This window comes from Nycticebus coucang, chromosome 12 (genome assembly GCF_027406575.1).
Source record: "Nycticebus coucang isolate mNycCou1 chromosome 12, mNycCou1.pri, whole genome shotgun sequence".
NCBI classification, from domain to species: domain Eukaryota; kingdom Metazoa; phylum Chordata; class Mammalia; order Primates; family Lorisidae; genus Nycticebus; species Nycticebus coucang.
This window is the reverse complement of record NC_069791.1, coordinates 57,431,654-57,454,896: the sequence shown is the minus strand read 5'-3', so window position 1 is coordinate 57,454,896 and position 23,243 is coordinate 57,431,654. Positions and strand designations below refer to the sequence as shown.

The following is a 23,243-nucleotide window of genomic DNA, read 5'->3' as shown; positions in this document are numbered from 1 at the left end:
AAGGACAGGGCCGGCGAGGGCCGCGGGCCCGGAAGGGGGCTTCCTCGCGGACGCCGCTGCCCGCCAGCGAACCAGCTGGAAGGGGCTGCCGGAAGGAGGCGCCAGGTGCCCACGGCACGGCCGCAGCACTGAGGGCTGCCCAGGCGGGAGGTCTTCAGCCACAGGTCGGCGCGGCGGGCTACCGCCCACTCCAAAGCCACCCGTGGGGTCCAGCCGGGCTCCCGAGCCCAGCGCTCACGGCGCGGCTGGGATGCGGCGCCTCAGGGGCGGCTGGGCCGGACGCGGACGCGAAGCCCATTCCTCACCTCCGCCTCATGTTGTTGTGTTCCCTCGGTGCCGGCAGCCGGCGGCCCGCGGCCGCCGCGAGCCGCCCAGCCTCTCTCCGGGACCCGCAGCCACACGGCCGCAACGCGCCAGTCTGTAGCGTCCGGCGCAAGCAACAGCAGCAGCAGGAGCAGCAGCGCCGCCACCGGTGGCTGGGCGGGCACATGGAAGGGCGGGGGCTGCGGCCTTCCAGGCCCGACCATGGGACCCTGGCTTTGGGGGTGGACGATCTGAGTGTGCTTTCGGGACCAGCAGATGGCTTCCGTCCTCAGGGACGCCGTTGCTACGTGCAGGTTTAGATTTTGACAGAATTTCATGAATCATACGCAAAAGGTAAAGAAATAAGCAGTTGCCACGCCCTCTCTCCTCTCCCACCCCCGCATGGTCCATATGGTACAGTCCACTAAGCACCGCCGGAATAAGAGACGGAAGAGTTGATTGGTTGGAAATATTGGAAGGGGGCGAGAAGCAACACGAAATAGCCAATGGGAGAACATGGTGGGCATAGCAAAGCTTGCCAGATGGCCAGAAGAGAGGAGGCGTTTAAAGGGGACTTGCTTGTTGCTCTCTAGCCGCCAGAAAACATAACTAGGACTTTTTTCCAGACTCCAACCAGATGGGAAACAAAGAGATTAAGGGAACTTCAAATTTTTGGAGAAGGGAACTAAAAGAAAATATAGTAAGAATTGAACAAGATATATATGCCTGACCTTGAACAGGTAACTCCAACACTTAGCCTCAGTTTCTTCATCTAGTCCAACGAGGATATTGATTGGACTGCAGTTGATCTCTAACGGCCCTTCTCATATCTGTGATCCTATCACCCTTTGCACAGGATTACCAATCATCTACTATATTTTTCAATTTGGTGCATGAACCACCATTTTGTAGAACTGTGGTTAAAAGATAGGCTTTCTGACACCAAAATCTTTATAGTGACATTCTTTCTGGGTCCCTCATCTCTTAAAGAAGAGCATTCTTCTTGGGTATAGAGACAACCCCCAATTGCTGAGTGTCTCAAAATTTCTACTCCTCTAAGAGTCACTCTTCCTCTTCCTTCTCCCTTCCTCTTCACAATCAGACAAAGCTTCAATTAATAATTTATTCACCTGTTGAACTGTTCAGCATTCCTGCTTTCAGCAACAAATCCCACTGGTTACCCCTCCTTAGAGCTTCTAAAGTGCTTGTTTGTCCCTATCTGAATCCTATAACACACCATTCAACTATGCCTGGCCTGTTGTCCTTTCAGGCCCACTATATGTTAACCTGAAGACCTTCCAAACACTCTTTGGGAGGCCAGTCTGCTCTGTTTTAGAGCTTTACATAGGGCAGAGAGGCTTACATTTGGTTACCAAGCTTCAGACCAACCTTTATTTCAGACTTTCCCACCTCCCATCATCTGGTTGCCCCACCCTCACTCAACCTGCTTCTACCTTGTATCAGGTAGTTGGGTTGAGATACCTTTTCTAACAGATCCATTTCCAACCAGAAAACTCATCTTCCAACTTTTATCCAAAGAGTTCCAAAAAGTCCAGTTCTTCCATGAAGGCTTCCCAGATTGAATGCCAGAAGCTGCCAGCTTATAGAGCTCCCATTTCTATGCTGTGTCTGCCCCACCATAACCCCAATTTTCCATGCTCTGTGCCCCAATATACATTTCTTATTGACATATATCCTTCTCTCACTAGAACCCAGCAGCAGCTTACATTTATTAAGGCCTTACTAGGTGCTAGCTACCTAGTAGAAGTGCTTTGCATGCATTCTTTTATTTCACCCTCATATCAACTCTATAAAGTTTCATTGTTATCTTAAGGCTTAGATAAACTGATTTTCCCAAGTGTACATAGGTCTCACTCTAATGCTCACTCTCCTAACTCTACAATGCAAGACTATCTCCAAGTTCTTGAAAATCTACTGCATTTCATACAAAAGATAAATCATACACTTATATCCTGTTTTACAGTTGTTCCTATACCTCTAATATCATTTCTGCTTCAAAACAGTCATGTGAGGAAAGTTGGTAGTCATTTGTTTACAGACAAGGAAGGAAACTACAGCTCAGAGAGGATGAACAGTTTGGCTATGGGAACAAAGCTGGTAAATCATGGTGCCTAGTTTTCCAAGTTGTACATTCTTTCCACTGCAGTCCTTGCTGGGTGAGTGAAAGGCAATCTTCTTACATGTAACAACTAGAGAACAATTATAAGCAACAAGGAAACAAATTCAGAATAGCAAAAGCCATGGCATTCAGGGAGTATGGCACAAGAAGTGCTGACAATGGGGCAAAAAACAAGTCAAGGAAGACCTACGAAGAGTGAGAAGCACAGTGGACTTTTTAGTAGTTTGTTGGTTACATACTGCCGATGAGATTGTGCCTTTGACATATCTGCAAAAGTCAATAGCAAAGGGCAGCAAAAACTGCTCCCCTCTGCTTGGTGGAACTGCTTGGGGTGCTCAGAGTTAGAGTCAAGCCTCATGATCATGAAGAAGGGATTTCTGTGTACAGTGATGCTGCCAACCAGTTTGAGAAAGTTCTCAACTTGGTGTTTAGTAAGATATCCTGCTCTAATGACAGTTGTAACACAGCCCTGAAAATGATGGGCTAACGATTTCTTTTTAAACTGTGGACATCCTCACAGGGGTGGACATGCTAGCAAAATAGTGTGGGGGCAGCAAACTTTTAATATTGACTAAGAAGCCTGAACTATGTAATTCTGAAGCCAATACTCCTGAGTTGCTCATTGCCTGGCTCAGCCCTGGACTATCCAGTTAATTCTCACTCCCATAGCGCTCCTGTCTTTTCTTATCCCCAGAGAGCTCTAAAATGTCTCTGCTTATCTGACTGCTTTATTTATGCATTCAAACGTTTATTGAGCACTCACTACAAGCAAAGAACTGTTAGGTTGTGTGGGGTTATCCTGATGGATCGAGCAGGATACTTGTACTTACTGAGTGGATGGTGATAAACATCAGACCCACATTGGTAAGAAATGAATCAGCCTGAGCTCCTCAGAAAGTGCATGATAAGATCCCATCTCCTTGTGAAATGTATAAGCTCTTTTTTTTTTTCCTTTTGAGATAGAGTCTCATTTTGTTGCCCTCAGCTGAGTGCCATGGTGTTATAGCTCACAGCAACCTCAAATTCTTGGGCTCAAGCAATTCTCTTGCTTCAGCCTCCCAAGTACCTGGGACTACAGACACCGGCCACAACACCTGGTTATGTTTAGAGATGGGGTCTGGCTCTGGCTCAGGCTGCTCTTGAACTCGTGAGCTCAGACAATCCACCCACTTCCGCCTCCTAGAGTGCTAGGATTATGGGTGTGAGCCACTGCATGAATGTATCTTTTTAATAAAATTTAACCAAACTGCTTTGCCATCTACTTTTCTATTTAATAGGTTAGGAATTTTCTCATGCCACTACATATACTTTTTTTTTTTTTTTTTTGAGACAGTGTCTCACTTTGTCATCCTGGGTAGAGTGCTGTGGCATCATCATAGCTCACAGTAACCTTCAATTCTTGGGCTTGAGCAATCCTCTTGCCTCAGCCTCCTAAGTAGCTCAAACTACAGGTGCCCACTACAATGCTATTTCTAGAGATGGGGGTCTCACTCTTGCTCATACTGGATTGAAATCCCAAGCTCAAGCAATCTACCCGCCTTGGCCTCCCACAGTTCTAGGATTATAGGCATGAGCCACCATGCCTGCCACTATAAATTATTCTAAAACATGGTTTTAAATGACTGCATCACATGGCAAAGCCTTAAGTTATTTAACCAAGATTCAATTTTTAGTCATTATTTCTAATTTTTCAGTATTATATGTAACTTCAAGTATTATCCATAAATGTAAATATTTATGATTGTTTCCTAATATTTTTAGAAATAGAATTGCTTGGTCAAAGAGTATGTACATTTTTAAAATGTCTCACATATATTGCTAAGTTGTCTTTCAGGAAGTTTATACCAGTTTACATTCCTACCAGCAAGAGACAAATAGAACAATTTGTCTGAACCCGCAACAATCCTGGGCATTTCACTTCTTTTTTGTAATCCTTGCCAGTTTTACAGATGCAAAACAATTATCTCAATGTTTTAATTATTATAGTGTAGTGAAAAATTCACTGCTCCCCCATTCCCAGTGTGGGTGTGGTTTGGCTGGGATTGGTCACAGCCCTCTCTGGACTTGATGTGGGATGCAGGTGGCTCTGGGAGCTGCTTCGCAGCCATGCTCAGCCTTTCTGAAGTGCGGGAGTTTAGAAACAGAGATAGGAAAGCTAGGTCTCCTCATATCTGTGAGCTGCAGATCGCAGATCAAGCCTCATGTGGAGCCAGTTAGGTAAGAAAATCAATTCTCTCTTTTTTTCTCACTTTTTTTTTTTTAACTTAAACCAGGTTGGCTCAGCTTTCTGTCACTAGCTAGCAAAGCAGAGGAAGCTGAGACACTTGCAGTGAATGGATTCCATGGTCCAATAGGAATTCAGTCCATTCCTTCAAAGCATTCCAGAAATTATCTACATGACTGCCATCAGTTCTGTTTACCATAACCCCATGGGGTTCAGCTTTAAGGTACTTCCAATGAACTCCCAAGTTACATGTCACCTAGCAGCTCCCTGGATGCCCTGCCATTCTATCCATCTATAGAAGAGAGTCAAGGAGGAATGTGGGGGTTGATCTGATTCCTGGGCTGCATCCATTGTCATATTTACTAACTGAAGACATGGGATATGAAAGGGTGAGATTCATACCCCTCTTCTACACTGATTTGGAACCAACTCAGTCTTCCAGAAGAAAGCTAATGGCATCCATGGATTGGGATGTCCCAGAGCTGGAAAATGACATCCTGGATTCTGGGGTTGATCTCTAGGCTAAAATCTCATAGTGAGGGGGGAAAATTAGATATATATTTTACTACAAGTTTTTACCCTGCCAAGAGGAAGGAAATTAAATGCAACTTGACAAAATTGCAAATCTACTTCTGCCTCAATTTTTCATAATACCATGGAAAAAACTGGGAAGTGTTTCCCCTACCTCAGTGGCATATGTATTTCTGTAGCCAGAAATTCTATGTAGTGAAAGCAGGCAAAAACAAGATGAGACTATGTGAAAGAAGTCTCTATCACCAAAAACACCAGAAAATAAAATCTAGAATCACCACATCATAATCATCATCAAAACAGAGATTCCTACAGCCCTGCTGTAACTTGCAGGAAGATTCTTCCCTAAGCCCATTCAGACTGAGTTTTTGAAAGTCTCTAGGAAACACAGCAAATTTTGCCAATAGGGTTTTTTTCTGGACTTTTATCTTCATGTGCAGCTATATTTAAGAAAAAGCTACCAAAAAAAATCAAACAAACAAAAAAACCAAACTCATATACACAAAGCCTTAGGGCTCTGTGCCCTGCATCAGAGAGAACTAAGCACTATACACTGCAGAACTAAAACAAGTAAATTTACCCTAATGAGTGGTTCCCTTTGCAGTGAAGCAGGAAAGAAGACATCAATCTTTCCGATCTTACACCTTCCTCCACTGCTCATACTGCTCTTCAAAATAAAATCGGTAGCTACAAAATTACATGTGGCAAAGGCCAAGTTCAGCCCAATTGGTTTCTATTTGATGATTTATTTTTACACAGCTCTGTTTTCAATTACAAAAGAAAAAAATGCACAGAAGGAAAGGAGGGGGGGGAGAGGAGAGAGCATATGACACTACGCATTTAGGAAACAGAATAATGACAGAAGATGCCCTGGTAAAGCCTCAGAATGGACGTAACAAAGTCGAAACCACTGGCATACAAATTAGCACTTTCAGTTTAAGAAAAGACACATCCAAAGGGATCCACCTTTTGTAGGGAAGGGAAAGATGTCAAACAGTCCTTTGTCCTCTACCTAGTAAGGGCATACACAGGACTCCAAAGAGCAATCTTTTCCTTTATTCGCATTTGAGATTATATGAACTTCTGTTTGATTTGAATCTCTGATTCTTTTTCATTCATTCCTCCCTGGGTGTCCGTGATGGGTGAGCACTCGTCTGGGTGCTCAGAGCTGTACCAGCAACAGTTAGACAGGGTCTGACCTCAAGTAGCTAACAATAGTACAGTGAAAGTGAGACATGGATAGAGTCTTTGTGAGGTGGAAAGCACCATCTCCTGAGACTAGCAGGTTTCTATCTCACAGATAAGTTTTATGGGAGAGGGGGTATTTGAGCAGTCTTTCAAAAAAAAACAACGGTAGGATTTCATCATGGAGAGATGAAAAAAGGAATTCCAAGAAGTGAGCCTCCTGGTCAGGCGTGGTGGCTCATGCCTGTAATCCTAGCACTCTAGGAGACTGAGGCAGGTGGATTGGTTGAGCTCACGAGTTCGAGACCAGCCTGAACAAAAGCAAGACCCTGTCTCTACTAAAAACAGAAAAACTGAGGCAAGAGGATCTCTTGAGCCTGAGTTGGAGGTTGCTGTGAGCTATCACACTGCACTCTACCCAGGGCAACAGCTTGAGATTGTCTCAAAAAAAAAGAAAAAAAGTGAGCCTTTTTTCTTGTCTTAATTCCCACTCGCAGAGAAGGGGCAGTGTTCCTACCCAGCTTCAGGAACTTCTCAGAAGCACTTCACTGTCTTGGGGAAGAAGCAGCTCAGAGAGTTTGAAGGAAAAGGGAATTTGGAAGGATAAATACTAAATGCCTCTAGATGAACAGAGGCATGGGTGGGGATATAGGTGTTTTGAATTATCTTCTTTTTGCTTATTCATGCTTTTCCGTTTGGGGAAAGGATGGAGTACGGAACCTACTTTTATAAGAAGAAAAAAAAATAAAATTTTAAAACAAAACCCCCCCCAGAAAAAAAGAAAAGGGATCAAGAAGAACATCCTTATCTCTTTCATAATCTTTTAGGTCCTCTGACCACCTCCCTGATATCACCCAAGCCTTCCGTGTTGCCTTTGCCCTGCTTGAAAACCCACTCTACACAAGAGCAGCACTCTGCCTCCAGGTGGTGTATCACACCACAATCCTTGACCTTAATAATCAATACTGAAATGACAAGTATGCAGAAAAATAAAGCCTCTAAGATAGTCTAGGCACCTTGGGCCAGATGTCTCTAATCCTATGGAGATAAGAAGTTACTTTTATTTCCTGAAAATCTTGAATTCCTGACCATAAAGCCCTAAGGAGTGAGTGGGCAGAAGACAGTTGACAATTGGTGGAGCCCAGGCAGAGATACTATTGCTGACTCCACTCCCCAGGCCTGTTGGGAGGCCTGGAGAGGGAAGAGAGGGGAGGTAGGGGAAGGGAGTGGCAGGCTGCCTAAAGTGCTACCAGAGAATGTGAGCTTTCCCACCTCTGGGTCACTAATGGATGCCGTGTATGGATGCCCTTAGCTCCCAGAGCTGCCAGGAAATGCCACAACCCTCCAGTCAGCCTCCTCTTGCAGAAGTACTGTGTCAGCTCACCCTAGGGTGGTATGCAAATATCATCTTCTATATGAGTTGTAACAGGACACACATACAACACTGAGACAGGATTTCAAGATGCACCGTTACACTGCAATTTGCTGGTCTAGATATGCCACCTTGCAGGAGGTGATGTGAAAACACCACTAACCAAAATAAGCATTTATGGAGCCACATTGTGCTGGGTCCTAGGCAGCAAGACCTACATCTTCTCCTGTGGGAACTCTCTGCATGGTGGGCATGTGCACCAAAGCACCTTGCTCTCTATCCACAGGGCAGGTGGAACATGGCCCAGCCTAGTGCAGTCTGACCTCTCTTCCTGGAATTTAAGTGTTAAGCAGAGAGAATGGAACTGAAAGAAATCAGAGCTGATTCATCCAGTCAAGAATACCACGAAGAAGCTGGGCATTGTGGCGGGCGCCTGTAGTCCCAACTACTCGGGAGGCTGAGGCAAGAGAATCGCTTAAGCCCAGGAGTTGGAGGTTGCTGTGAGCTGTGTGATGCCATGGCACTCTACCGAGGGCCATAAAGTGAGACTCTGTCTCTACAAAAAAAGAATACCATGAAGAGGGAAACCAGTTACCTCTCTATTCTCTAACTCCCCTTAGCTACCATAGTCTTCATCTTTCCCAAGACCTCACTATGTTTTGTTCATTTTTTGTTTTTGTCTTTTTTTTTTTGAGACTCACTTTGTCGCCCTTGGTAGAGTGCTATGACATCACAACTCACAGCAACCTCAAACTCTTAGGCTCAAGTGATCTTCTTGCCTCAGTTTTTCATTTTCAGTAGACACGAGGGTCTCACTCTTGCTCAAGCTCATCTTGAACTCATGAGCTCAAGTGATCTACCCACCTCGGCCTCCCAGAGTGCTAGGATTACAGACATGAGTCACTGTGCTGAACTTCTGGTTTTGTTTTGTCTTTGTTTTTTTTGGAGACAGAGTCTTGTTCTGTCACCCAGGCTAGGGTGCAATAGTGTTATCATACCTCACTGCAAACTCTATCTCCTGGGCTCCAGTGATCCTCCTGTCACAACCTCCTGAGGAGTTGGACTACAGATACCTGCCACCACACCTGGCTGATTTTTTTCTGTTTCTTGTCAAGATAGGGTCTTGCTCTTGCTCAGTCTGGTCCTGAATTCTTGAGCTCAAGTGATCCTCCCACCTCAGCATCCCAAAATGGTAGCCTTATAGGCATGAGCCACCATGCCAGGCCCTCTTTGTTCATTTATGTCAGCTAATTCATATTTTTCTAATAAATTCTTTCTACTTTTCCCTAAAGTTAGCCCTAGAGTCTATATTTCTGTTTTTTGCAACCCCCAACCCCCTGACGTATAAGCTCTAATCCCCATAAGAACCTCATTTTCTGTCATTATCCTTATGTCAATATAAGGCAGTTAAGCTTCAGAGGAATTAAAAAACTTGCCCAAGGTCACACAGCTAATGAGTATGACAGGTGGAATTTGAACCTAAGTCTGCCTGACATGGGGACATGATAAGAGCATGGGTTTTGGTGTGAGAGCAAGATGAGTTCAAATTCTCACTTCTCTGCTTTCTACATAAAATCCTGGTCATGTTAATGTCTCCGAATTGTAGTAACTCTCTCAAAATCAGAAAAAAATGAGAATAACAATGCTCATTTCACAGAGTTGTCAAGGGTTGACAAAGACGATATACATGAAAGGACCTGGCCTAGAGTATGTGCTTAGTAAATGTTAATGCCCCTTCCCTAAAAATGAAAATGATTATATCTGAACCATCTATTAAACAAATTGACACTTTGTCTAATAATCTAAACATTACTGATTCAGGGTTGATCCAAGTATAATCTCTCTTTCTGTCTCCATCCTCTCTACACATGTATATGAACACACAGAGAGTTTTGTGAATGGGAGTTTCCATTATACCATAATACCTATGTCCCCACATCCTCATTACTTTCTTTTTTTTTTTTTTTTTGAGACAGAGTCTCACTTCATTGCCTTTGGTAGAGTGCTGTGGAGTCACAGCTTGCAGCAACCTCAAACTCCTGAGCTCAAAGCGGTTCTCTTGCCTCAGCCTCCCGAGTAGCTGGGACTACAGGCGCCTACCACAATGCCCGGCCATTTTTTAGAGACGAGGTCTTGCTCTGGCTCGGGTTGGTCTCGAACCTGTGAGCTCAGAAAATCCACCCGCCTTGGCCTCCCAGAGTGCTAGGATTACAGGCATGAGCCACCATGCCTGCCCCCCTCATTCCTTTTTTAAACTTAGACATTTCCTGGTGTCTGGAAGGTCTGCCAGAAAATTCAGATGTCCTTAGGAAAAAGAGCCCAGAGTGTGCATAAATCTGAGCACACTCTAAACCTCCCACCTAACATGCTTTGGGAGAAGGAGCAGAGTAAGAACTTTCATTCCTCTTAAGAATGCTAACAATGAGGCACAGAGACACCATGAATTGCTCTCAAGGTTGTACGGCAAACCAAAGGTTAAGGAGGACCCAGAAACTGCATATTAGGCCATTTGTTCTGAAAATACCAGAGCCTGGAAGAATGAGAACAGGTTTTCCAAGTTGTTGGTTTTGTTCCTGTCCCCACCTCCTTCCTTCCCCTTCCCTCTTTCCCACTTCAAAGAAAAAACTACATCATTTAAACATCCCCATGGGGGCAAATTTCTAAGAAAATTTCCCCAGAGCTCTGATCATTACATGCTTGTCTTTCCCCTAAGAGTTCTGACCTATTTAAAAGTTCTTACAATTCTCTTAATGGGGGAGAAAAAAGTTCCCAAAGATGTGTTCCCTATACTGGAAAAATTAATGTCCCCTTAAAATATACTGTTAAAGTGAAAGTGTTATTTGTACTAAGAATTCTGATGTTTCTTCAGAGATAAATTCAGGTTTCTCTCAGACTGTGACTGTGAAAATGACAACTAAATTCGTATCTGTAATCTTAGCCCTCTGGGAGGCTGAGGGGGGTGGATTGCATGAGCTCATGAATTCGAGACCAGCCTGAGCAAGAGTGAGACCCCATCTCTAAAAAAAAAGAAAAGAAAAAATAGCAGGTGTTGTGGCAGGCATTGGTAGTCCCATCTACTCAGGGGGCTGAGGCAAGAAAATCACTTGAGCCCAAGAGTTTTAAGATTGCTGCAAGCACTCTAATGAGGGCAACAAAGAAAAATAAAAAAAGTACAACTAAAAAAAAGGCCCTGGACATTTAATCAGTCAGTCAATAGATTCATAAACTACTTGCCACAGCAAGAACTTTACCAGAGTTAGCATTTATAGCAAGAACGAAAGAAAAGCTACATAATTTCAGGGCAGCGCCTATGGCTCAAAGGAGTAGGACACTGGCCCCATATGCCGGAGGTGCGGGTTCAAACCTGGCCCCGGCCAAAAACTGCAAAAAAAAAAAAAAAAGAAAAGAAAATCTACATAATTTCAATTTACTCAACATAATTGTGACTCTCAAGAGGTTTCTGATTTCTAGGGCCAAGAAAACAACCATCTACATTGTAACATGATAATATCTGGGATTTCTCCTTGCCTCCTCTACACTCATTTCTTCTAATCTTGAAGGTTTTACATGAGGGTTCTTTGTTGTTGAAATGGCAACATGACAACAGCAAATAAATTTTGCAAATTTAGGAATCATTTCTAATACGTCGCTTTAGCATGGCTACTTGCACGTGCTAGTTGTCTTCCCCATGAAGATTATTTACAAATATGATTTCTTGCTATTTGTATTATGTTATTGTTATTATTTGCCCTCAGTAGAGTGCTGTAGCATCACAGCTCACAGCAAACTCCCACTCCTAGGCTTAAGCCATTCTTTTGCCTCAGCCTCCCAAGTAGCTGGGACTACAGGTGCCAGTCACAACGCCTGGCTATTTTTTGGTTATAGTTGTCATTGTTGTTTGGCAGGCCCAGGCTGGATTCGAACCCCTCAGCTCTGGTGTATGTGGCTGGCACCTTAGCTGCTTGAACTACAGGCGCTGAGCCTACTATTGTTCATTTTATCATAAATATTTTATGTTTCTTTCTACATGTGTCTCAGGCTTGTCTCGAATTCATGAGCTCATGAGCCTTTGGTTGCAAATGCAAAATACACCATTGTATTAATATCACATAATTCTTTCTTTTTTTTTGAGACAGCGTCTATCTCTGTTGCACAGGCTAGCATGCTGTAGCATCAACTTGGCTCACAGCAACCTCAAACTCTTGGGTTCAAGTGATCCTCTTGCCTCAGGCTCCCTAGTAGCTGGGACTACAGGTGCCCGCCATGATGCCCAGCTATCTTTTTTTTTTTTAGAGATGGGGACTCACTTTTGCTCAGGCTGGTCTCGAACAAACTCCTGACCTCAAGAAATCCACTCATCTCAACCTTCCAGAGTGTTAGGATTACAGGCATGACCCACTGCACCTAGCCACTATCTCATAATTTTTTTTTTTTTTGTAGAGATAGAGTGTAACTTTATGGCCCTCGGTAGAGTTCCGTGGCCTCACACAGCTCACAGCAACCTCCAACTCCTGGGCTTAAGCGATTTTCTTGCCTCAGCCTCCCGAGGAGTAGCTGGGACTACAGGCACCCGCCACAACACCCGGCTATTTTTTGGTTGCAGTTTGGCCAGGGCCGGGTTTGAACCCGCCACCCTCGGTATATGGGGCCGGCGCCCTACTGACTGAGCCACAGGCGCCGCCCTCATAATTTTTTAAATTGCTCCCGTAATATTGGATATTTCAGCTAATTCCTTTTTTTGGTTTCTATTTTAACCAACACAGTAGAAGGGTTTTCTTATGCATTTAGATTTTTATTTTTTTGAGACAGAACCTCAAGCTATCACCTTGGGTAGAGTACAGTGGCATCACAGCTCACAGCAACCTCCAACTCCTGGGCTTAAGCAATTCTTTTGCCTTAGCCTCCCGAGTAGCTGGGACTACAGGCACCTGCCACAATGCCTGGCTATTTTTTGGTTGTAGTTGTCATTGTTTGGCAGGCCTGGGCCGGATTGGAACCCATCAGCTCTGATGTATGTGGTGGCGCCTTACCTGCTTGAGCTACAGGCGCCACCCATGCATTTAGAATTTTTTTTTTTTTTTTTTTTGTAGAGACAGAGTCTCACTTTATGGCCCTCGGTAGAGTGCCGTGGCCTCACACAGCTCACAGCAACCTCCAACTCCTGGACTTAAGCGATTCTCTTGCCTCAGCCTCCCGAGTAGCTGGAACCACAGGCGCCCACCACAACGCCCGGCTATTTTTGGTTGCAGTTTGGCCGGGGCAGGGTTTGAACCCGCCACCCTCGGTATATGGGGCCAGCGCCTTACCGACTGAGCCACAGGCGCTGCCCCACATTTAGAATTTTTAAAATCTTAGTTAAATAACTTTGTTGGAAGAAATTATTGTAATGTAGTACGGTTTTTCCTGTATATTATCATGTTGTATTCTCCCCTAATTTTACCAATTTAGAATGCAACCCATAATACACAATGCAATTTTATTACTACCTCAATAGTATTATGTGTTGTTTTTTGTTGTTGTTGTTTTGAGACAGAGTTTCACTATGTCACCCTGGGTAGAGTGCCATGGCGTCTCAGCTCATAGCAACCTCAAACTCTTGGGCTTAAGCAATTCTCTTGCCTCAGCTTCCCAAGTAGCTGGGACTACAGGTGCCCACCACAATGCCCAGCTATTTTGCAGTTGTCATTGTCATTTAGCTGGCCAGGCTGGGTTCAAACGCACCACCCTTGGTGTATGTGGCTGGCAGCGTAACCACTGTGCCTTAGGCACCAAGCCTGTTTTTTTTTTTTTTTGTAGAGACAGAGTTTCACTTTATGGCCCTCGGTAGAGTTCCGTGGCATCACACAGCTCACAGCAACCTCCAACTCCTGGGCTTAAGCGATTTTCTCTTGCCTCAGCCTCCGGAGTAGCTGGGACTACAGGCACCTGCCACAATGCCTGGCTATTTTTTTTTTTTTTTTTGATTGCAGTTCAGCAGGGGCTGGGTTTGAACCCACAGCCCTCAGTATATGGGGCAGGCGCCTTACCGACTGAGCCACAGGCACCGCCCTTTTTTTTTTTTCTTGAGACAGTCTTACTATGTCACCCTTGGTAGAGTGCCGAAGCGTCATAGCTCACAGCAACCTCAAACTCTTGGGCTTAAGAGATTCTCTTGCCTCAACCTCCCAAGTAGCTGGGACTACAGGTGTCTGCCACAACACCCAGCTATTTTGTTGTTGTTGTTGTCGTTGTTTAGCAGGACCAGGCTAGGTTCAAACCTGCCAGCCCCTGTGTATGTGACCAGCACCCTAAGCACTGAACTACAGGTGCTAAGCCATGTGTTTTGTTTTTTGAAAATAGTTAATCATATCCAGGCAAGTTGGCTCATATCTATAATCCTAGCACTTTGGGAGGCAGAGACTGAGGTAAATGAATCTACTGAGCTCAGGAGTTCCAGACCAGCCTCAGCAAGAGTGAGACCCTCTCTCTACTAAAACTAGAAGAACTAGTCGAGCATTGTGGCAAGTTCTAGCTACTCTGGAGGCTGAGGCAAGAAGATTACTTGAGCCCAAGAGTTTGAGGTTGCTGTGAGCTATAATGGCATGGCACTCTATCCAGGCCCCAGTGAGGCTTTGTCTCAGTAATAAATAAATAAATAAAATTGTTAATCATTAGCAAGAAGAAAAACAGTATCACATAGCTCATTGCAACCTCAAACTCCGGGTTTCAAGAGACCCATGCAGCTGGGACTACAGGTGTATACTGTGATACCTGGCTAATTTTTCTATTTTTTGTAAAGACGGAATCTCGCTATATTGCTCAGGCTGGTCTCCAACTCCGAGCCTCAAGTGACCCTCCCACCTCAGCCTCCCAAGGTGCTAGGATTATAGGTGTGAGCCACCACACCTAGTCTTAATTTCCATTTTTTTTTTTTTGAGACAGAGTCTCACTATGTCGCCCTCAGTAGAATGCTGTGGCATCACAGCTCACAGCAACCTCAAACTCTTGAGCTTAAGTGATTCTCTTGCCTCAGCCTTCCAAGTAGCTGGGTCTACAGGCACCCACCACAACACTCAGCTAATTTTTTTTTTTTTTTTGAGACAGAGTCTCAAGCTGTCGCCCTTGGTGGAGTACCATGCTGTCACAGCTCACAGCAACCTCAAATTCTTGGGCTTAAGCAATTCTCTTGCCACAGTCTCCCAAGTGGCCTGCCACAACGCCCTGCTATTATTGTTGTTGTTGTTGCTGTTGTCATTGTTGTTTTAGCTGGCCTAGGCCGGGTTCAAACCTGCCAGCCTCAGTGTATGTTGTCAGAGCCCTACCCACTGAGCTAAGGGCAACACCCAATTTCCACTTTTGATTTCAGTCGATAATGAACACATCTGTGTTTTTGCTCATTGCATTTCCTCACATGGATCAATTTCTTTTTACAACTGTGAATTTACCCAAGGAAGCTTTTTTTCCTCTCCAGTCAAATTTATTGAGGTATAATTCATGTATTATACCATTCTTTGTGGTATGCAGTTCTATGACTTTTAACAAATATATATACAGGGGTGGTGCCTGTGGCTCAGTAGGTAGGGCACCGGCCCCATATACCGAGGGTGGCGGGTTCAAACCCAGCCCCGGCCAGTTAAAACAGCAGTGGCAATTGCAACAACAAAAAAATAGCCGGGCATTGTGGTGGGAACCTGTAGTCCCAGCTACTCGGGAGGCTGAGCCAAGAGAATCGCTTAAGCCCAAGAGTTGGAGGTTGCTGTGAGCTGTAATACCATAGCACTCTACAGAGGGTCAAAAAAAAAAATATATATATATATAGTTAAAGAACCATCTCATCATCCTGGAAAGTCACCTTGTGTCATCTTTTGTCCTTCTGTAGTAAAATTCTCCCCTATATTTCCAGCCATTGACAATGGCTTCTCTGTATCATTTCCAATGGTTTTGTCTTTTCCTGAATGTTACGTAAATGCAATTACACAGTAGTTTGTAACGCATGGGATTATAATGCTTTTAAAAAAAAATTTTTTTTTTTTTTGCAGTTTTTTTGGCCAGGGCTGGGTTTGAACCCGCCACCTCTGGTATATGGGACCAGGGCCCTACGCCTTTTGAGCCACAGGTGCCGCCCTACTTTCTAAAAATTTTTTATTATTTTATTTATTTCTTTTTTCTTTTGAGACAGAGTCTTACTTTGTCGCCCTTAGTAGAGTGCCATGGCATCATAGCTCACAGCAACCTCAAACTCCTGGGCTCAAGCAATCCTCCTGCCTCAGTTTTTTCTATTTTTAGTAGAGATGGGGTCTCGCTCTTGCTCAGGCTGGTCTCAAACGCCTGAGCTCAAGCAATCCACCTGCCTGGGCTTCCCAGAATGCTAGAAGTACAAGCATGAGCCACCTGTCTTGGCCAGGTAAAAATTTTTTTTTTTTTTTTTTTTGTAGAGACAGAGTCTCACTTTATGGCCCTTGGTAGAGTGCCGTGGCCTCACGCGGCTCACAGCAACCTCCAACTCCTGGGCTTAAGCGATTCTCTTGCCTCAGCCTCCTGAGTAGCTGGGACTACAGGCGCCGGCCACAACGCCCGGCTATTTTTTGGTTGCAGTTTGGCCGGGGCCGGGTTTGAACCCGTCACCCTCGGTATATGGGGCCGGCGCCCCACCGACTGAGCCACAGGCGCCGCCCTCAGGTAAAAATTTTTTAATGTTTTTTTCTTTCTGCAGTATTCAAAATGCTTTATTGTAAGTTGATTCAATATCAAAAGAGCAGTATGGCATAGGAGAAACAGAAGTTGTAACTCTATCTTACAACTTACTTTCTTGTACCACCACACTCAGAAAAAACCCATACGCAACTGAGACGTCTACAGACTCAAATCAATACTTAAGTCTCAGGCCTGGTGAAGTGGCTCAACAGCTGTCATCCTAGCACTCTGCGAGGCTGATGTGGATGGATTGAGCTCAGAATTTCGAGACCAGCCTGAGCAAGAACAAGACCCCATCTCTACTAAAAATAAAAAAACTAGCTGGGTGTACTGGTGGGCACCAGTAGTCCCAGGTACTTGGGAGGCTGAGACAAGAGGATAGCTCAAGCCCCAGAGTTTGAGGTTGCTGTTAGCTATGATGCCATGGCCTTCTATCCAGGGCAATAGAGTAAGACTCTGTCAAAAAAAAAAACAAAAAAACTTAAGTCATTCTGCTGCTCCCTCTTCCACACCTCCATACCTCTTCTACTTTTCTGAACTGGATTCTTTGTTTAACAGATATCAACTTTTAATCTATAATACATAATGTGAATATTTCCCCCACTCTGTTTATTTTTCATTTGATAGAAATTTTAAACTTGAATTAAATTTTCCCCCTTATCGATTCTCCTATCCCTTGAAAATGATCCATAGTCTGAAATAAATTGAATTTTTTTTTTTTTTTTGCGAGTATCTTCTAGAAGTTGACTTTTTTTCATTGAGATATAGTCTCACTCTGTCACCCCTGGTAAGGTGCAGTGGCAACATCATAGCTCACTGCAACCTCAAACTCCTGTGCTCAAGCAATCCTCCCGCCTCAGCCTCCTGAGTAGCAGGGACTATAGGCATGCACCATCATGCTCAGCTAATCTTTCTATTTTTAGTAGAGCCAGGGGTCTCCCTCTTGCTCAGGCTGGTCTCAAACTCCTGCGCTCAAGGAATCCTCCCGCGTTGGTCTCCCAGAATGCTAGGATTATAGGCCACAGTGCCCAGCCTCTAATATTTCATTTTGATTCAACTTTAGTTTCCATCAGTGTTTGCTATAAAGTAATGACTTTAAAAGTTTCTTTCTTTCCTTTTTTTTGAGACAGAGTCTCACTATGTCATCCTCAGTAGAGTGCCATGGTGTCACAGCTCACAGTAACCTCAACTGAGGCTTAAGCAATTCTCATGCCTCAGCCTCCCAAGTAGCTGGGACTACAGACACCCACCACAATGCCTGGCTACTTTTTTGTTGCAGTTGTTTAGCTGGCCCATGCTAGATTCAAATCCGCCACCCTTGGTGTATGTGGCTGGCGCTATAACCACTGTGCTAAAAAGTTGGCCAAGCCAACTTTAAAAGTTTCTTGATCATTACTCACAATGAGAAATATATTTCACATCATGACTCAGGGTACACAAACAAAAATATAAATATACAATACATAAAACTGAAACACAAATTTCAGAACATGGAACTTTTCATTACATGCGATGATGTACTCAGATTTTCTATTTTATTCTAGTTTTTTTCCTAAAATGACCCATCAAACTTATTTTATGACCCACTGATAAGTCAAAACTCACAGTCTGAAAATGTATAAAATGGGTTTTACTAAAGCATCACAATCTCTCCATATTTCTACTCCAAGTTTAGGTAGTACCTAGAAATGAGCTGACCTACATGGATTAAGTTAGATCAACCAGACATATTCTCCCAGGGTCCTCTGAAGTAAATTGCCCTTTTCAGAGAACAGATACTGGTGGTCAGGGCAGGGAGAGGATGATGAGAAATCAGATGTGGTTTTCTTGCTCCTGGATTGGCCATCTACTGGAACTGGCAGCCTCTTCTTGTTGGCCTGGCCGGCCTCTGGAGATGGAGCAGGACCAAGGTGACCTACTGGCAAAGAGTGCTTAGGCTGGAAGTAGCAAAAGCCACTGTGAGCCATCCTTCATGTGGAACTAGTCAGAAGCAGATGGAGCTCAGCTAAGAGTGAAGCGTGACCACAGCCCAGCTCTGCCAAGTGGGTGCTGGGAAACCTTTGGGAAGACCAGGCAAAGGGAAGGCTTTGTATCAGAAGGGAGAGTTGACTCCAGGAGGGGAGAAAATAGTGTGTGTGTGGCTGTGCCTGGACTAAAGGATGGAAGTTGTTATAACTGTTTCAGGTTGCTTGGAGAGAGTAAGTGGGGATAAGAAGAGGGCTTGTATGGTCAGCACCTGGGAGTACAGAGCCAAACAATCAGACAGCACAGACTGGGAGACCTGTGGCCATTCTGCAGTGGGGACATCCCGCCTAGCCACTCTCTGAGGAGCCCAGACACACAAGGTTTTCTGATTCACATCAGATGGGTTGCATGATTTTTAAACATGTTCATTTTTTTGTCTGTTTATGAGGTGAATGGCAGCCTTGCCCATGGGTTTCAGAAGATAGGGGACTATCATTTATACCATCTCCCAAGAAGACCTGTTTCAATTTAACCAAAATTAAAACAAGAGGGTTAGGAAGCTGTGCCCAGTAAGTTCTGGGCCTAGGTTGGTAGATCACACTTTCTTTTTTTTTTTTTTTTGTAGAGACAGAGTCTCACTGTACTGCCCTTGGTAGAGTGCCGTGGCGTCACACGGCTCACAGCAACCTCTAACTCCTGGGCTTACGCGATTCTCTTGCCTCAGCCTCCCGAGCAGCTGGGACTACAGGCGCCCGCCACAACGCCTGGCTATTTTTTTGTTGCAGTTTGGCCGGGGCTGGGTTTGAACCCGCCACCCTCAGCATATGGGGCCGGCGCCCTACTCACTGAGCCACAGGCGCCGCCAGATCACACTTTCTAACGTAATCAAAATTCTAATGTCTCAGGCCCAGAGTTTAAGGCCTTGCCTAATTTCCGGGAGCACCTTAGTCGTTGTGGACTTTCTGTGTCGTTTCTCCCTCCTACCTGCTTCTAAAGCGATTCTTAAATAGTTTTAGAATGCAAGAGTTAGAAGAACCTTTTTGCCTCCCTGTTTGCAATAGAACTTGTGGAGAGGATCTAGTGCTTCAGTCTTTAGGGAAAAGAAGTTTCTAGGATTTCCCTTAGGCTTAGGAGGAATTCAAGCCATTGTGAAGGATTTTAGGCCTGAGAAGGACAATACTTTGTAATTTCTAGGTGATCTTAGCTTCTCTAGGCTCTAGTGATGACTGCATTTCCAACTCCTCCTCTTCCCAGCATCCATTCTCTTTGCAGTGGGGGTGGGGGTGAGAGGGGAGGAATTTATACATGTGACCCTGGCTAGGATATACAGACATGAAATCCATAGATCTATAGGGGGTCACAGCTTCCACTCTGCAGACTAGCAAAGGTGTATATCTCCTTTTCCCCTTGCTCTAGAACAAGGGGAACATTTCATTTAGTGAAAGATTTATTTCAGAGAAGAGATGACTCCTACCTCCTCTGTAATATCACCTTCATCCTAAGCTTCTTTGAGCAGCCCAACTCCCTGCCAGATCTCTTTGCCTAGAGCAGGCGTCCTCAAACTTTTTAAACAGGGGGCCAATTCACTGTCCCTCAGACCGTTGGAGGGCCAGACTATAGTTTAAAAAAAAACAACTATGAACAAATTTTTATGCACACTGCACATATCTTATTTTGAAGTAAAAAAACAAAACTGGAACAAATACAATCACACCATCTCATGTAGCCCGTGGGCCGCAGTTTGAGGACCCCTGGCCTAGAGATTCACGACAGTTACACACCCTGCCCTAAAATGGTGGTCTAGTCCAGAGGCTAAAACTTTTATTGAGTTCACCTGGGAAAATGTCATCCTGATTGATTAGAATGGTGAGTTCCAACCTTAGTTCCTTAGAATCCTCTGGGAGCTTTACAAAAATCCCAGTGTTTAGGTTGTATCCCAGCCCAATTAACTGACAGTCTCTGAAAATGAGACCCAGGCATCAGTATTTTCCAAAGCTTCCTAGGTGTTTGTTCTAACATGCAGCTGGGGCTGAGAGCCAACGGACAGTACTGCAGGGCCCAGCATTTCAGCCTTCATTCAGTCTGTCTTCCATTTTAACAAAGCTCCTCGCTTCTCTTGAATCTTTTACAACAATGAAAATTCTAAATAGTCGGTCACAGTGCTAGACCCATAAGAAAGCGTTTTTGAGGAGAAGGGAGGAAGGAAGGGCCCGGGAGGCAAGGAGAGGACTTGATACACAGAAAGCATTTTGCCATGGAATCATAATCATTCCATTCTAAAACAAATGCAGGCCTCTAGAAGTCATCTGGCCCTTCCCTGTGCTTCCAGGAGGGAATGAACTTAACCATCCTTTTGTTAAAGATCCCCAAAGAGAAGCACTTTCGCTGTGTCCATTGCAGCCTCAGAGATCATGTGTCCCGTTTCATCTTTGGGCCTGTTTACCGAGCTGTGCATGCAAGCGCTGGCGCCCTCTCCTGGGATGAAGTAGATGTCCTTGCTAGTGAAACAATTGTTCTGGATGAGCTAATGGATTCACTTCCTTGAGCTCGCCAGAAAGCTTCGCCAAGAGGCTGCTGGCACTACCCTGACATCTGGCTTACCACTGGCTTGCTTGGGGACCTTATTTCTTTGATCGCAGGATAGGAACATTGGGGAAACTGGATGAAAATGGCTGGGAAACTGTGCTCTGCCGCTTCCATGATAGGCTTTGGGGTGTGTATTTGTGATACATCGTGTCTGCACTGGTGAGGTTGTGTGCAGGAATCCAGATAGGAATACTGGGGTATAGTTCCCTCTGGTTAAAGGAGTAATGAGCTCATAGGGAAATTAAATAATTCCAAGAAACCCAAAAATATCAGAAAGAAAAATACTTCCTGGTCATAGCAATTTAAAGATGTGATTTTTTTTTTTTAAGGCATCAATCAAGACACATAACCTTGTCCTTTAAGAGATTTGCTCACCCAAAGGAAAGCTTGATGTACTCACCAATTAGGGCTTCAGATCAGCATCTCCTGCGCTGGTGGTGAGTGCTGCCTCTCCACGGTCGGTCGGTCCTCGGTGCACAGGTGCCGCTGCTATGGCTGCGCACATCCTAGGTGCAGCGCCCTTCACCTCCAGCTGGAATCCCACAGGAGTTTAGCATTGGGAAGCTCCAAGGTCCATCCCTTTCACCCCTTGTCCCTTCTCCACCAGTTGTGTCTTAGCGGTCGACGCAGTGAGGAAGGAACCCGGTCACCGCAGCATCTCAGCCCGGGTTGAAGTCAGCGCAGCTGAGCTGGCTGCGGGCTCGGCGGGGTTGCCTTGGTAACCAGGAGCGGGCGCCTCCCGCCGCGGCTGGGGAGGGCAGTGGAGAAAAGGTAACACAGATAAGTGAAGGCTCTGGGCTCTCTCCTGGGCAGTTGTTAAACCCCAGGGACCTAAGAGAAGTGGGGTTCTTGGATGTGCCATCCAGAAAGTCTGATCTTGAAGCTCAAACCGAAACAAAACCATTTCTCCTCCCAGTCTTTTTCCCTTTTCTCCCTTTTCTCAATCCTTACTTCATACTAAGCTCCTTAAGCCTTGGAAATTCCAGCGCCAAACGTCTGCTGGGCCCACCCTTGGAAATACACATTCCAGCAGCAGCATCTCCAGGTCAGGTCTTCCAGAGCTGGAAAGGGAACCCATGTCTGGATGCTGAGCAAGTCACTTAATCTCTCCGAATTGTGAAATTCCAACAGAATAAAGGGCACGAAGCTCTTATAAAATGCAAACTGCTGTAAAATAAAGTTGCTTTCATTGCTGCTGTGGTGATGGTGGCCCTGGAGCTTAGTGCTCAAGCCCTGGGCGAAGTCCACAGTGAGGAGGCTCCAGGGCTCAGAACATACATAACACCCCTCGGAGAAAGTGTCCTGCTACTGGAGCCTGAGGAGCCCTCTCTCACGCTTCCAACATTCCCCTGCAATGCCAAGGCCCACAGAAATCGAAAGAAATCCACCAGGCACGCAAATAAGTTAGATGGAAGACAGGATGGGTTTGAACAAAAGCCTATCAGCATCTGCTTTTTTCTTTCTTTTTTTGTGACACAGTCTCAAGCTGTCACCCTGGGTAGAGTGCTGAGGCATCACAATTCACAGCAGCCTCCAATTCTCAGGCTTATGTGATTCTCTTGCCTCGGCCTCTGAGTAGCAGGGACTACAGGCGCCTGGCACAACGCCTAGCTATTTTTTGTTGCAGTTGTCATGGTTGTTTAGCTGGCCTGGGCGGGGTTCGAACCCTTCAGCCTCGGAGTATGTGGTTGGCGCCCTACCCACTGAGCTACGGGCACCACCAGCATCTGATTATTATAATCACAACATTATAACTAGAGCAGAAAGAAGCCTAGAGATTATTTCCTTTTCCAGGACCACTGGCTTCAGTGTTATATCCATCTCAGCTGTGTAGTCAAAAGCATATTGACTCTAGGTAGCATTCTCAGAAGAGGGCCGGTCTTGGCTGGTGACACAGTGAGAAGGGGCTCTTGATTGTCCTGGTTAGTATTTCCTTAATCATATCATCATCTACCTCATTAGTGTTCCCCTCATTTCCATGATGTGAGACAGTGGACTGCCATGGCTCCGGGGCAGTCCCTGCTCATTCTCAGAGTCTTCCCTCATCACACCACTCTGTGCACTAATGTTTGTTCCACCTACAATATGCAGGTGTTTTGTTCCAGTTCATACTGTAAGGGAAGGGAACATATTTGTACTGAACTTTGACAAAGTGCCTGGGCTTTTCATAAGCTACTTTATCTAATCCTTTTGTCAGCCTGTAGAATTTTACATCACTGTTTTGCAAATTAAGAACCCAAGAGCACAAGAGTAAGTGATTTTTT

The 23,243-nt window shown here is 45.0% G+C and overlaps 1 protein-coding gene across 15 annotated transcripts in view; it reads right to left on the bottom strand.

Annotated features, from left to right (window-relative positions):
* Positions 1-21,637, bottom strand: part of MICAL3 (microtubule associated monooxygenase, calponin and LIM domain containing 3) — a 239,530-nt gene extending 217,893 nt beyond the window's left edge. For 14 of the 15 annotated variants that reach the window (XM_053555642.1, XM_053555649.1, XM_053555646.1 and 11 more), the window contains exon 1: positions 306-465. The gene's annotated coding sequence lies outside the window, so the exon portion shown is untranslated. Of the gene's footprint in view, positions 1-305; positions 466-21,379 lie in introns of those variants that run through there. The other variant, XM_053555643.1, reaches the window with a different exon arrangement.
* Between the last annotated feature and the right edge of the window lie 1,606 nt (positions 21,638-23,243).